The sequence below is a fragment of the Ceratotherium simum genome, chromosome 25, assembly GCF_057802395.1.
Source record: "Ceratotherium simum simum isolate JZ-2026a chromosome 25, ASM5780239v1, whole genome shotgun sequence".
Lineage (NCBI taxonomy): Eukaryota > Metazoa > Chordata > Mammalia > Perissodactyla > Rhinocerotidae > Ceratotherium > Ceratotherium simum.
Genome location: NC_141924.1, coordinates 41,863,965 through 41,877,700, shown reverse-complemented (window position 1 = coordinate 41,877,700; position 13,736 = coordinate 41,863,965). Strand labels below are relative to the sequence as shown.

The window sequence follows — 13,736 nt, the reverse complement described above, 5'->3', positions numbered from 1 at the left end:
TCTTTCCTTGAAGGAATCTCTATTGGTCAGTCAACAGACACGATTATGCTTTTTGTTTCTGCCCATGGATAGGTACAACTAATGAGCCTGTTAGTCCAGCTCTGCTGGGCTCATGGCCAGCCTGGTGCAGGCGCAGATCGTGGTGCTCAGCACAGATTGAGGGCCCCTGGGTGGTGACTGCAACGTTTCATGGTGTGTGAGTGGCAGGACATGACCAAGGGAGCGCTCTCTGTCTGACGCTCCTCTCAGCCATGTCAGCTGTCTGTCTTGCCGACAGTCTCTTGTTTGCCGTCATCATTTACTCCTCTTGTCTCTTGCTGCTTTCTCTTTTAAAACCCTAGCCTAGACCTATTCACAAGCATGAGAAATCTGATAGGGGCAGATCCTGATGTGGGAGGAGGCTTGTCTGAGGTGCTGTGCTGTTGTTCCTGTGTGGGAATGGTCATGTTTCTCCCTGTCCGGGAGAAGGGTGTAGGGCAACCAGTTATCCTCCCCGATTAGGCATCCTCAGTGCTGAGCCCTCCGCATCACTCATTCCTTTCCCTCTGTCACCCACACTGTGTATTTCTGCCTCTGACCACACTGCAAAGATAATTTTTCACTATAAAATGCCAAACTTCCTAAAGACAAGAACATTAATTAGCTATTTCCCTAGCTGCTATTTATCTCATTCCCTGGCATATGCCCATTTTCAAAAATAAACGTATGGACTGATGAATCATTTTATCTTAATTGTTTGGTCAAATTAATGACCTGTTTTGAAAATGTCTGTGCACAAGTTTTAAGAAAAACATGTTCCTTCAGATCAGTTAACTCTTTTTCTGGTAAGTTTTAATTTGAGAGCATCAAGTTATATGTTGCATACTTTGGTATTTTGTTGTAGACATGCTGTGTGTGATTTCTGTTCATCTATTATTAAACAAAAGTGGTGTATAATATAGTTCTCCTACTGTTAACCTTTTAACAGAAGGTGCTTGATTTATAGATTGTGTTGTTACGTATGTCCAAAGTTTGACATACATTCAGTGTGATGATAAAGAAGCTCTCCTTCATTCCTACACTGCCACAGCTGTAGAGTTCTGTAAATCTTCCCTTTTTAAACTCCGTTTTCCATACCTTCCCAATTCCGGAAACGCTCTCACTGTGCTTCTTGGAATTCAAACCCACAGTCAGCTGGAACTGCCTCTCTCAGTAGTCTCTTCTCAATTCCGCACTTCAGCTTCTTTCCACTGTGAGCTGCCCCTCCCCTGCGGCCTCTGACTCCCACAGTCCTTCCCCCCAACCCTCCTCCTCCTACCGGGCCTGCGTGGAGGCTAAACGCCTTCCATCCTCTACCCATTTTCACTCCCCGCTCCTCCCTAAAAACATCCAGTTTTGAAGCCCCTGCTGTCACTCTAGACCACTTGCTACCCCTCCTTGGCATTGTCATTCCAAGAACCTTAGGCTGCTCTCCCTCAGTTATTCAAGATTTTAACTCTTTTTTTTTTTTTTTCACTTTCTCTGATGTTACTCATGTCGCAATTCATTATGATTATCAGTATCTACATACACTTTTCAATAGCCTACCTTCTCAGGATCTTGACACCTTACCTTCCAATGATCAAGCCTTCCATTCTGTCTTAGCCACATGTGCCCTCTAGTACATCCTAGAACTTGTCATTAATAAAAGCTTCCCCCTCTCTGTTGAAACCATTTGAGTTTCATGCTCTCTAACAACCACTCCCACTTTTCCAGTTCACTCCTTTTATTATCCCAGCTTCAAGAATAATATAATTCTACCAGGACTTTCAATCCATTGATTCCAAACTTGTCAGAATCCTGTACCTTCATTGACCTCATATTCTTCTTTGTCCGGGTTAGATTCCATGGTCCATAAAAAGAATCCCTTTATTGGATCTAGATATCCCCTCTACTCAACTGCTCCTTTCTCTCTTTGCTTATTTGACTATCAAAACCTCAACTTTTAGTTAAACCCAACCTTTCATCTCCTTTGCACCTGCCCATCTGAATGTGATGAGAAAATTTCAAAAATCATGGAAACTGATTTCATAGTAAGTTCATGACTAGTAATCTCAAGTGGATGCTTGGAGTGCCCAGAAATCCTGCATTTCCCTGTTCCACTCACTCTTGCATTCTCTTCAGAAATAATTCCCACCTGTCCTTTCTCCTCCAACTTCTAATCTCTCCTTCCCATTCTGACTCTCAATTAACATGCTTACCATTTCTCTGAGAAAACGGAAGCATCCAAAATAATTCTCATCCCCCTAGCTACCGCCCTACTTACAGCTCACCTACCTTACCTCCTGTTACTCTGTAGGAACTGTCTTAGCTACAATACAAGGCCAAACAGTCCAGTTAGGCACTAGATCCCACCCGTTCTCTTCTGTTCAGTGTTACAGCTCCATTGTTTCTGACCTGTCCTGCATCATCATTTTTTGTCTGTTTCCACTAGATTATTCCCATCAGCACATCAACCTATTGAAGTTTCTCCCTCACCATAAACGAAATAAGGTAAAATAAAGCAAAAGCCCTGTCCCCAAGTTCCACATTGCCCTTGAGCCACTACCCGCTTTCTCTGCTCTTCTTTATGCCAAAACCCTTGAAAAGAGGTGTGTTTGTTTGTTTCCAATTTTTTTGCTCTCTCTACTTGCCCTCTTCCTGTTGTCTCTTGAATCCCCTTCCACATCTGTTCTGATTGAGGTAATAAATGACTTTCTTATTAAGTTTAGCAATGAATTTCATTGATGTCAAATACATGATGCTAAATCCGGTGGGCAGTTCTCATTCCTCTTCTGACTTGACCTGTCAGTACTGTCCAGTAAATTGATTACTCAGTCTTCTGTGAGATCTTCCCTCCCTCTGCCCCTTGGAGAATCATTTACAGTGTTTGAATAGAGGAGTAAGATGATCAAATTTCACTTGAGGAAGAGTCATTTTGATAGACCAGAAACTAGAGAAAAAGACAGGCATAAGGAAGTGCAGTTATCAAAGGAAAGGGTAATGATCAACATAATTAGGGTAGTGGTGGTATAAAAATAAAGAAAGAAAAGAATGGAAGATACATTACAAATGTAGAACAAATGCAAATTGTGGTGGATTTGGTGTCAAGGTGAGAGTAAAATGAAAATCTATATTTGTGGTAACAAGAAATAACCCCCTAATATCGGTGGCTTACAATAACAAGCGTTTACTCCTGGTTTATAACACATGCCAGAGCTGTGGGTTGGCTGCTGTGGCTTGACTTTACTTCCTTTCTCATTCCTAGACCCAGACTCAAGGAGCAGTCCCAGCGTGGGATATATTTTCTTGAGACAGAGAGAAAGAACAAGAGAGCTGACAGAAACTTGCAATGCCCCTGAAAGGATGTAGCATATGTCATATCTGCTTACGTTCCTTTGGCCAAAGTGCATCCCAGGGCCGAGGTGCAAATCAATGGGATAGATATGTATAAGCCACAAATGGAAGCGGGATAGAATATTTTTGAACAATAATACCGTTTACTATAGTGATGATTCAAACTAGTTTCTGTCCTCCTGAGTGATTGTGAAAATGATGGGCAGAAATAGAAAATCTAGTAGAAAGGGTGGATTTGGGAGGGAAGAAAATGAATTCAGTAAGAAACATCTTGTGTGTGGGCTGAGCATCCAGGAGGAGATGTCAGGCAGGCAGTTTGAAATGGAAAACTGGCACTGAGGAAAAAGGTCAGGGCTAGAGATTTTGAATAGAGCCAAGAACAGAACTTTTGGGAACACTACATTTTGGCAAAGGAGGATGAAGGCTACAACTATAGGAAACACAGTAGCTAGTTTACAAATTATAAAAGTTCAAGCTCAAAGTCAAATACACCCTGAGAGGAATGTGGATTGGTGATCCACTATTAAATAGCTCTGTGAATTCATGAGAGAGACGGTTTAACACGGAAGTTAAAAACATAAGTTCAGGAGTCCAAGATATGGGTTTACCTTCCCACTTAGCCATTTTGTAACTCTGGGATTGAGCAAATTACTTCACTTTCTAAGCCTGTTTCCTTCTCTGCAAAATAGTAACAATAACATTTACTTGATAGGTTTGTTGAGAGACTTCAATGAGATTATGCCCGTAAAATGTTCAGACTGCTCCTGGCTTGTTTTAAGTACTGAATTGGTATTAGTGGTATTGTCAACAGAATTACAAAAAGAAAACATTAACTCTGGTTTTGTTTACCTTTGCTTTTTGTGAAGTCTTTTCTTGAAATATGTTCTTTATTTACTAGTGTTAAAAATTCTTTTGACAATTTAACAAAAATGCCTAGGGATGTGTATTATTAGCCAATTATGTCAAAAATGCAAGTAAGATTAAATTCAATCATAAGATATATGCAGCACTTCGAGTAATAACGTATTTATTTGTAGACTGCTTACACCCAAATGCTCACTTCCTGTTCCTTGCAAGAGTAAGGCTGTGCAGCATGCATATTTATTGTTACCAATATTTCTATCAAAGTGAAATTATAAAAGGCTGTTTGGACAATGTTGATACTATTTACCTTCAACTTCTTAAGCTTTTATGCTTAATGAGAAGTCCGTACGTTAATGAAAGATGTTTAGTATTTAACATCGCTAGGGGATTATTCCATTTAGCTTAAAGAAATAAATGAAGGCAGCTCTTGAAAGTTGGCTAGAATTAAAAACTTGGAAAGATGTATCTATTTCACTGTCAGTATTTCTGCAGCCCACTTGTGACCCAGGCTCACTTTGCATTTCGTTCTCTACCATCACTTCCTTCCATTGAGATATGATTTTCATTGAGATATATCTGTGTGTTGGAGTTATTGTGGTTTCACCGGCTATCTTTCATACTATTAAAAAAATTAAATAATCTTTAATTAAAAAATTAAATAATCCCATGAAGAAGATTCCCTTTATGACGCTAATGCTTTTTCGTAACAGTTGTTAATGAAACAATATGTATTCTAGAAGCCTGTAGCCTATATTGCTCTTTTATGCTGTCTTGTGGCTTTCCTGTGAAACGGTTTTTGGTGTTTATTTTCTTTAAGCATCACCAGCCATTTGTGAGACTGCAGGGCTGATTAAAACCCAGACTCCCATATGAGGCTTACAGATGTTGTAGAGTTAAAGGAAATTAGCTTCAGGCCTAGCAGTGGTGTTCTAAAAATGGTTCTGTTGATCTCACTGAAATCGAGGATTTCTTTGCAAAGCTGCCAAGGTACATAAATCTTCCATGAGAGATTTTGTAACAGACCTTGACATGTCTGATCTAATTCTAGAAATCAAACTTTTAGCTAAAAATCAGGAGCCTCAGGGAGGATTAAAGATTATGTTGTTACCCACATGTGTATTCTGTCCTGTACTGCACAGATGAGTTTGGAAGTTATTTGATACATTCAGAAGGAATCCCAAAGCATCTATACATTAACAATGTAATCTCTCCCAAAATTACAATGCAGAGCCAAGAAATCGGTATTAAGGAGGTGGGGTGGTGACCTAAATTTAGGTGGGATGTAATATGTGGTTTTATGTTATTTGACTTTTTTTTTTCAATTTGATGACAGCAATGTTAGTGGATAATAAAGTAATCTTGCAGTGGTCAAGAAGGCTTATCATAAAGTGGAAGGTCTCACCTTCTTGTCTGTTTCTACAAATGATAGCTGATAAAATGCAACCACTAAAGTGGATTGTCCTCTTTTGAATTTTTTCCCTGTACATTATGCAGAATGTCTTAGAATTAAAATGGCCAGCTAACTATTTTTTATAGTCTTATAGATCATTTGTATTCAATTTAAGGATATATTTATTTGCCCTAGCTTTACAGATGAACCCCTAATAGAAGACTAATTTGAATATTCACTGGTAGATCAACATGATTAATATAAACTATTATTTTTTATCACAAAAGCAATATAACATCATAGAAAGCTTTTGCTAAATAAAAAAAAATCCCCACCTCTCATCCAAGCAAAATTGATGTTATCATTTTTCTTTTCTTTTTCAGTCTTTCTTCATATGCATATTCATTTTCACCTATATGGTAATATATAAGGTTCATTAAATTTTATATTCTGCTTATTTACTTAACAAAAAAGGCTTTTTATGATGATGGTTAGCAGTAGTCTTTGTTGTTATAGCTATATACTTCATGTAATATAAAATATATTAAAATCAATTGTTCTGAAATACATGTGAAGAAAAATAAATCTATATATAGCATATTATAAACAAAATATAACAAGTTAAAATATAAAATTTATTCAATCATTGTCTTTTCTTTCCAAAAAAAAAAAAAACTATTATTATGTGATATGTGAATGGATTGTCACTGCAAACTATTATCTCAGCTAGGCAGACAAAGGGAAGACCCAATGATCACGCTAGTTTTGCAACTTGTCCTTTTAATTTTAACTTTCAGTATTTTGTTGAAATGCAATATCATGTAAACTTATAGGTGATGAAAATAGTGGCCTCATTAGAAGAGAAAATGAAAAGATCTTTATCCCACTTCTTTCTCTTTGTCCTCCTCTCAAGAGAGAAGTTCAGGAAGCAACTGAAATTGTAAACAATAGAATGTATGTAACTACCACTGCCCTTGTGACCACCAAACTCTCTAGATCTTGCTTCTCCTAGGCAGCGGGTACTTGCTTTTACAGGGACCCCTAGAGAGTTTGAAGGTGGGACAGCTCACCCAGAATCTGAGAGCGTGAGCTGGAGAATGGCCGTGTGTCCCACCTCCCTGAATAGTGGGACCAAAGACAGACATGCTGTACTAGCAAAGGTGGGATCCAAGAAAATTTGTATGCATATTAAAACCCCAAATCTCTTTGTTATTGGCATTTGGATTAGTAGTTTCAGTTTTTGACCTTTCATCAGAAACTATGCATTTCATTGTCAGTAACTACTCATTGATCTCTCGGGATATGGGATTACGAACAGACTCTATTCTCCATACATTTTGAAATCCACATAATAGGCATGTTTGTGCATTTGAACTCTGTTGGCAAATATGGTAGGTCAAGTCATTTATATTTGTGATTTAGTCAACCAGCTTATCAGTCTCCCCCCACTCCCCCTCCCCCTACAAGAAAACTTCATAGAATTCAACCCATTTATAAACTCAGATTCCTTCCCTCTGAGGTTTTAATTCAAGTAGAGATAAAGCTAAATACTAAACCATATGGTGAAGCCATAATTATTAATAAAACATTCAGATGAACATGTTAACATATTAAACAAACTCTATTTTAACATATTAAAAGAATCAAGGCACTTTGCCTTGGTTAAACAGCCATACTGGTGTTTCTGATTTCTCAAAAAATAGTCCAGGGGCCGGCCCCATGGCCAGGTGGTTCAAGTTCGGCGCACTCTGCTTTGGTGGCCAGGGTTCGTGGGTTCAGATCCTGGATGCAGACCTACTCCACTCATCAGCCATGCTGTGGAGGTGCCCCACATACAAGATAGAGGAAGATTGGCAGAGATGTTAGCTCAGGGAGAATCTTCTTCAAGCCAAAAAATGCCAAAACAAAAATTAGTCCATAAATCCCCTGAATACTTAGCCTTTTCAAAGATATACTGTTTGGCTTTCCAAAGGTTTCCTTTCTCTAGTTTCCTTCCCTTATTTTTAACATGAAATAAACTTCATTTCAGTTATTTTATTAACTTGGATAGTGGTTTTTGGGTTTAGCATTATGAATGATTTTTGAAATTTTTATCCAGTATGAATGCACCAGTTAGTTACAGAGTCAAGAGTGGAAATTAGGACTCTGTTGTTATGATGAGATACTAGGTGTTTTCTGGTAAGTTGGTTCTCTTCTCCCTCCTCACCTTATGTAGACTGATACCTGTGATCCCAGTGTACCTGTGACAATACCTGACAATGTAGTGACTTAGCCACCACGTCTAACTCACCTAATAGAAAATAATTTCAGATCCCAAATGCTCCAGTGTATCTATCCAACCTCATTTTCCATTCTTCTTCAGCTTAGGTCTTGATTTCCATCTGGGCTGGTATCTTCAATCCCTCTATGTCTTTTCTCCCCCTTCTACATCTATTCAAAATTACCCATCTCTCAAACTCTGGTTTAAGCTCTCTCTCTTCTGCTCTGGACTGCTTGACTTTTATATTATTTTGCTCACTTATTTTATCAATTTTCTTCAGCTACCTTTTTGCAAAATTAGAATTATTATCTAGGTCTCTCCTCCTATGTCTCCACTATGCCCTGCACTGAGCGATGGCTACTGTACTTAGTAGACAAGCCCTTCCAAAAAATATTTTGAGAGTTGATTTGAATTGCAAATGTCCCTATTGCCATACTTCTTTGGTTCCAGTACTGCAAATGAATGTGGGTGGTATAATAATAGGCAATGGGAAATTCAAAGGTGTTAAGAAATGTGTCCAAGATTTTAGTTTAATCTCGTCTGAATTTAAAGCATCTGCTGCTAACATTCACCACGTTGCCTGAAGACGCCTGTTAGGTCTTGCCATAGGAATTCTGCCTTAAATGATTTCAAACTTTTAGATTAATATAAAGTATCTGATGACTGAGCTCTTTGGAATATTTTCCCAATGATCGTGGTACCATTGACATTAAATAGAGTTTTGTTGTCAGTGTATTGTGAAATTTATCACAGAGTAACCCTAGGCACTTCTTTTGTAGGTTCTTAAAATTGCCACCACATATGTTCTTAAATTTTCTCTAGAACAAAAGCTGCTGTGGTTGACACATCATACAACTATCTTTGTGACCTATCTTTAAAGTGATAAAGAAGGTTCTATAATAGTTGCTTTCACATTTCTAAAATTCATTGATTTCAGAGATAAACGTTAAAAAGATGTGAACAGTCCATAAGTCTCTTCATGGGATCCTTCCTTTCACTTCCAAACTCTAACAATAAAAGTGAAAGATGTATGGTGCAAAGTGTCAGAGCCATTTCTGTGCTTTGTGTGGATGTCTGTGTGTGTGAGAGAACATATCCAAAGAGATACAAATTTAGGTTTTTACTCAAGTAACTACTATATTGGAAAATGGCATAACACAATTGAAAAGTGTGTAGTTTGCATTTAAAAATACCTTTTTGAAATACAACTGATTACTAACTGAGCTAATTAAGGAGACTGCTTAAGATATGTGCTTGAAGTGTTAAAGATCATAGAAATAATATCTACGGATTCTTACTGATGTTTTGACATTTAAAACTCATTTGAAGATATAACATTTAATAATAACCTTAGTTTTGTAAACTTAAATTTGGCTTCAGAAGAAGATTATGATGGGTTCTTTGGAGGTGCATTATTGGCTCTTTCTTGCTACAATGCATTATTCTTTGATTAATGTTGACAATTTTAAAATTGTTGAAAATTAGTAATTCAGGAGCTGCTCCTGTGATAAATCCCCATTACTCGGCGGGTTCACTTGACCAAAAACTTAACTCAAAATAAATGTTAAGTGAAAACAATGTATTAATCAGAGTCTAGCAAGTAATTCATCTGTCACTGGGCTGTATTTCTTATTGTTTCTCCTTTTCTTCTTTTTTGTGTTTTCATTTTGAAATCTAGACAGAATATAAAGAATCACTATCATGCTCAGTCCATTCTCAAAAGAAGCACTCACTCATTCTAAGTTAAAGAGCAATCATAATGGTAAAAAAGAAAATGGTCATTTAATTTTCCTAATATTTTTCAGCCTACAGTATTTATTCAGTATTCTGCCAGTAAATATCCAAACCTACTCTACACTGAGCACTGAGAATACAATAATACACAAGATAAAGCAGGACACAGATTCCATATAGCCTAGATTTTTGCACAATTTTTTGAGTTTCTGGAAAGTTCATATTCAAGTTCAGGACTATTTTAAGTAACATTGCAAATCGGTACCTGTGTAAATTGGAGGCGAGTATGCAGAGAAAGGTTAGCCCATATGAAACAGCTGGCTTATACTGAGGGAGAGTTTTAGCGTATAAAATAAATGCCTCTTTAAACATACTCATGCTTGGTATGGTAATATTTTTCTAATGCCAGAAAGAAACTCATTTCACTCTTTGAAAATATTCGTTATTTTCCAAACTGTTTCATCCATATTCACTTGGGCCTTAAATCAAATTCTAAGGCTATTTCATCTTAAGGAGACGCAGACTTTCTGTTTCTCCACGTTACATAGCACAGAGTAAGGTATGTATTTGGCTTTCGTATGTTGATTAAGCATTAGCTGGTTGGTTGGTCAAATCCTCCCGAGAAACTTGCCAAGTTATGTCTACTTCCTGCAATGATTTTCATCTGGTCAAATCCTAGAAGGGTGGATTTTGTTTTGTTCATCTTCATAGGCCCAGTAAGCACCTAGCAAGTCCCTGGAGGATGAATGAATAAATGAAAAGAGAAATTATTTAACAATATACAGTGAATATGAATCACTGAATAATATTTTCAAGTTTCTAAGCCTAAACCGGTGACTGCCTTTTGTGGGAACAAGCAAATTTGATATAGGTTTTACATAACACATTCTTGTTTTTCTGTTATTTGACTGAAAATAGCCTAAAATTCAGGTTCTCAGTTACAGATGTTTACCCATCTAATTTTTCTGCATGCTGTATGCTGATTGAGGACAAAATCTTATTTTTATTTACCCTTTTATAATCAACAGTTAGTACAGAGCCTGGAACATAGGAGGAGCCCAATAAATCAAGTGGGGGATAGAAGAACATAGGGGGTACTTCAAGCTTTTGTTAGAAAATCTAAAGTACCCATAACTCTCATAGTATATGAAATTGTGGTGGAAGAAATGCAACAAATGCAAATATTATTTCTGGAAATAAAACACACATCACTATGCTACAAAGACTTGCAGAGCAGTGGAAGAGCTGTGGGGAGCAGAGGCCATAAACTCTGCTTCCATCTGACCAAACACAGAGACTCGAGGGATTAACAAATACAAAACAAAAAAACCAGCAGGGCCGATAAATAGACAAGCTGCTTCCTTCTCAATAAGCATCATTTCCTACCTAAAATCATCTTTACTTTTACATTTAGGAGATATACTAATTCCAGAGCATATTCTAAAAAGTGTTGTTTACTGAGATGAGTCTTAAAAATAATAATCATTTTGGGGCTGGCCTGGTGGCATACTGGTTAAGTTCGTGCGCTCCGCTGTGGCAGCCCGGGGTTTGGAGGTACAGATCCCGGGCGCAGACCGCCACACCGCTTGTCAAGCCATGCTGTAGTGACGTCCTATATAAAGCAGAGGCAGATGGGCACAGATGTTAGCTCAGGGCCAGTCTTCCTCAGCAAAAAGAGGAGGATTGGCAATGGATGTTCACTCAGGGCTAACCTTCCTCACGAAAAAAATAAATAAATAATCGTTTTATTTTATTCCTATTTTATTTTTATGGAGAAATTCTAAAGTACCAATTTTGAATACAATCAAAGGATTTGACATCCATGCTGTGTCCCTTCATTTAAGAGTTTATCTAAAAACACTGTCGAGATAATTGTTTGTAAAGTCTTGAGCCAGTTGGGAATTTCCTTCTAACATGCAGCTATGACGTCTGCTTGTCCTCTATCCTAAAAGCAATCTAGAAAATATTAATTTCAAATTCCTTAGGTTTAACATTATGTCCAGGTTGCTAAGTAATGGGCTGCTTATTTTTAATTGAAATGATTCAATGAATGTAATGGTATAACATTTTAATGAGAAGAAAATAATTCCCCAAACCAAAAAAATTGTACTTGGTAAAGTACAAACAATTACTGAGATGATTGCAAATTGCATATTTAAACTTTGAGGATGACATTAACCCTGCTGTATCATTATGAACATCCTAAAACATTTGATCTTTTGAGATCATAATTATAACACTTGGTAAATGCACAGTTATAAATGTGTACTATTTTAGTTATTTTAAACAACAACAACAAAATCTCAAGAATGTGATGAAGATTGAAGGAAAAGTAAACATGTTTTTCATTAGCAGATTGTAAATCAGAAGCATATAACATCTAGTTATAGTGCCCTGACATCAAGGTATTAAAAAATATTTCTTGTTATGATAGCACAATTGATGTGTTTACTGTTAGGCATTTACTTTGTCAGTGTCTCGATACAGTGTCTTAGACCTCAGTTCCAGAGAGCTGTGCAAGGTATGTAGGCACCATAAGAAGATATTCCATGGGCCGGCCCCCTGGCTTAGTGGTTAAGTGCACGCACTCGGCTACTGGCGGCCCGGGTTCAGATCCCAGGCGTGCACTGATGCGCCACTTCTCTGGCCATGCTGAGGTGGCGTCCCGCATCAGCAACTGGAAGGATGTGCAACTATGACATACAACTATCTACTGGGGCTTTGGGGAGAAAAAGGGAGAAAAAAGGAGGAGGATTGGCAATATATGTTAGCTCAGGGCCGGTCTTCCTCAGCAAAAAGAGGCGGATTAGCAAGGATATTAGCTCAAGGCTGATCTTCCTCACACACACACAAAAAAAGAGGAGATATTCCAACCACTAGAAGTAACTTCTATAAATTTCCTCAATCAGTTCAAACTCAAATCTTGAAGGAAGAGTAAGGGTAAGAGCAAGAAAGAATATGAATGAATACATTTATAAACATATTCATATGAAGTATTCCTGGGGTTCATTTCACCATTCTGCTCAAAGAACCCATGCCCCAGAGTGAGCACAAATGGGAGAGTTCTATTTGTGGTTCTCTAAATCTTAGTTTCCTCTTGCCCTTTGTCGAGTGAGACAAGCATTGCTTCTAGTATTGGGGATGTGTTTCCCTCATGTATTTTGGCCCCTCAGTAAAGCCTAGCTACTTCATGTAGGGCTGAACTGAAGAAACTGCACTATGTTCTAATGAGACTGAAGGAGGTCACCTAGGGAAGTAAGTATTGATAAAGGAAGATCAGTGGAAAGCCTTTGGCTTAGGAATGCCAAAATCTGCATCTTTTGCCTCATTTGAATTCTTACTGGAGTCAAACCAGTCTTTTATGTGTTAACATTTGAAGAGGAAAAAATTACCAAATTGCTGCATTTTTTTCAGAGGTTTTGTGTAAAAGACAAGGAGAGATTAGGAGCTTTTGTAGCTTTCTAGGAATGAAGTCCCTCAATCTTCTATAAATCTGTTGATAATGTCAAACTATAGATATTTGTACATCTTTGCAAAATTTATTATATATGTAATCACAAATCTGTCCATAACTGCTTTCAAGCAGATCACATCCTAATGAAAAACATAGATAAATAAACAATATCAATTTGGTGACAGAAGTACTAGAATGAGGATTATAAATATGTGAATTGGATACTCGCGGAATATAGAGGAAGGTTATTAAAGAGCCCTGGGTGTTTGAAGAAGGCTTTTGAGAAGGGAGACAATTTAACTGAGGACATGTAACAGTCTGGGAAGAATGTATGTGTAGAGAAATCCACTAAGGAGTGTGTGAATTCATGAATCTGAGAGAATACCTGAAGAAGTGCAGAGCGTCTCAGCATGACTCTGTGTAGAGAGGCAGTGGGAAACTAGGCTAAAACACAAAGAGCAGACTTTGGACCATGCTAAATTTTTGGTAATTTATACTGGCTCTTTGGAAGATGCATTGGAATTCTAGACCAGAGGCAGAGATAACAATTAGGAGATAGCAATAATCTACCGGGAAGTGGTGAGATTGTTAGTTAACACAGTGGCAATGGGGATGGACAGATGCAAATGGAGGGAATATAGATCAGATTGAGCTTGGTGACTAATTGGATATAGGTTGAG

The 13,736-nt window shown here is 37.7% G+C and overlaps 1 protein-coding gene across 6 annotated transcripts in view; it reads left to right on the top strand.

Annotated features, from left to right (window-relative positions):
* Nucleotides 1-13,736, top strand: part of NAV3 (neuron navigator 3) — a 566,501-nt gene that overhangs the window by 449,234 nt on the left and 103,531 nt on the right. The window lies entirely within an intron of this gene.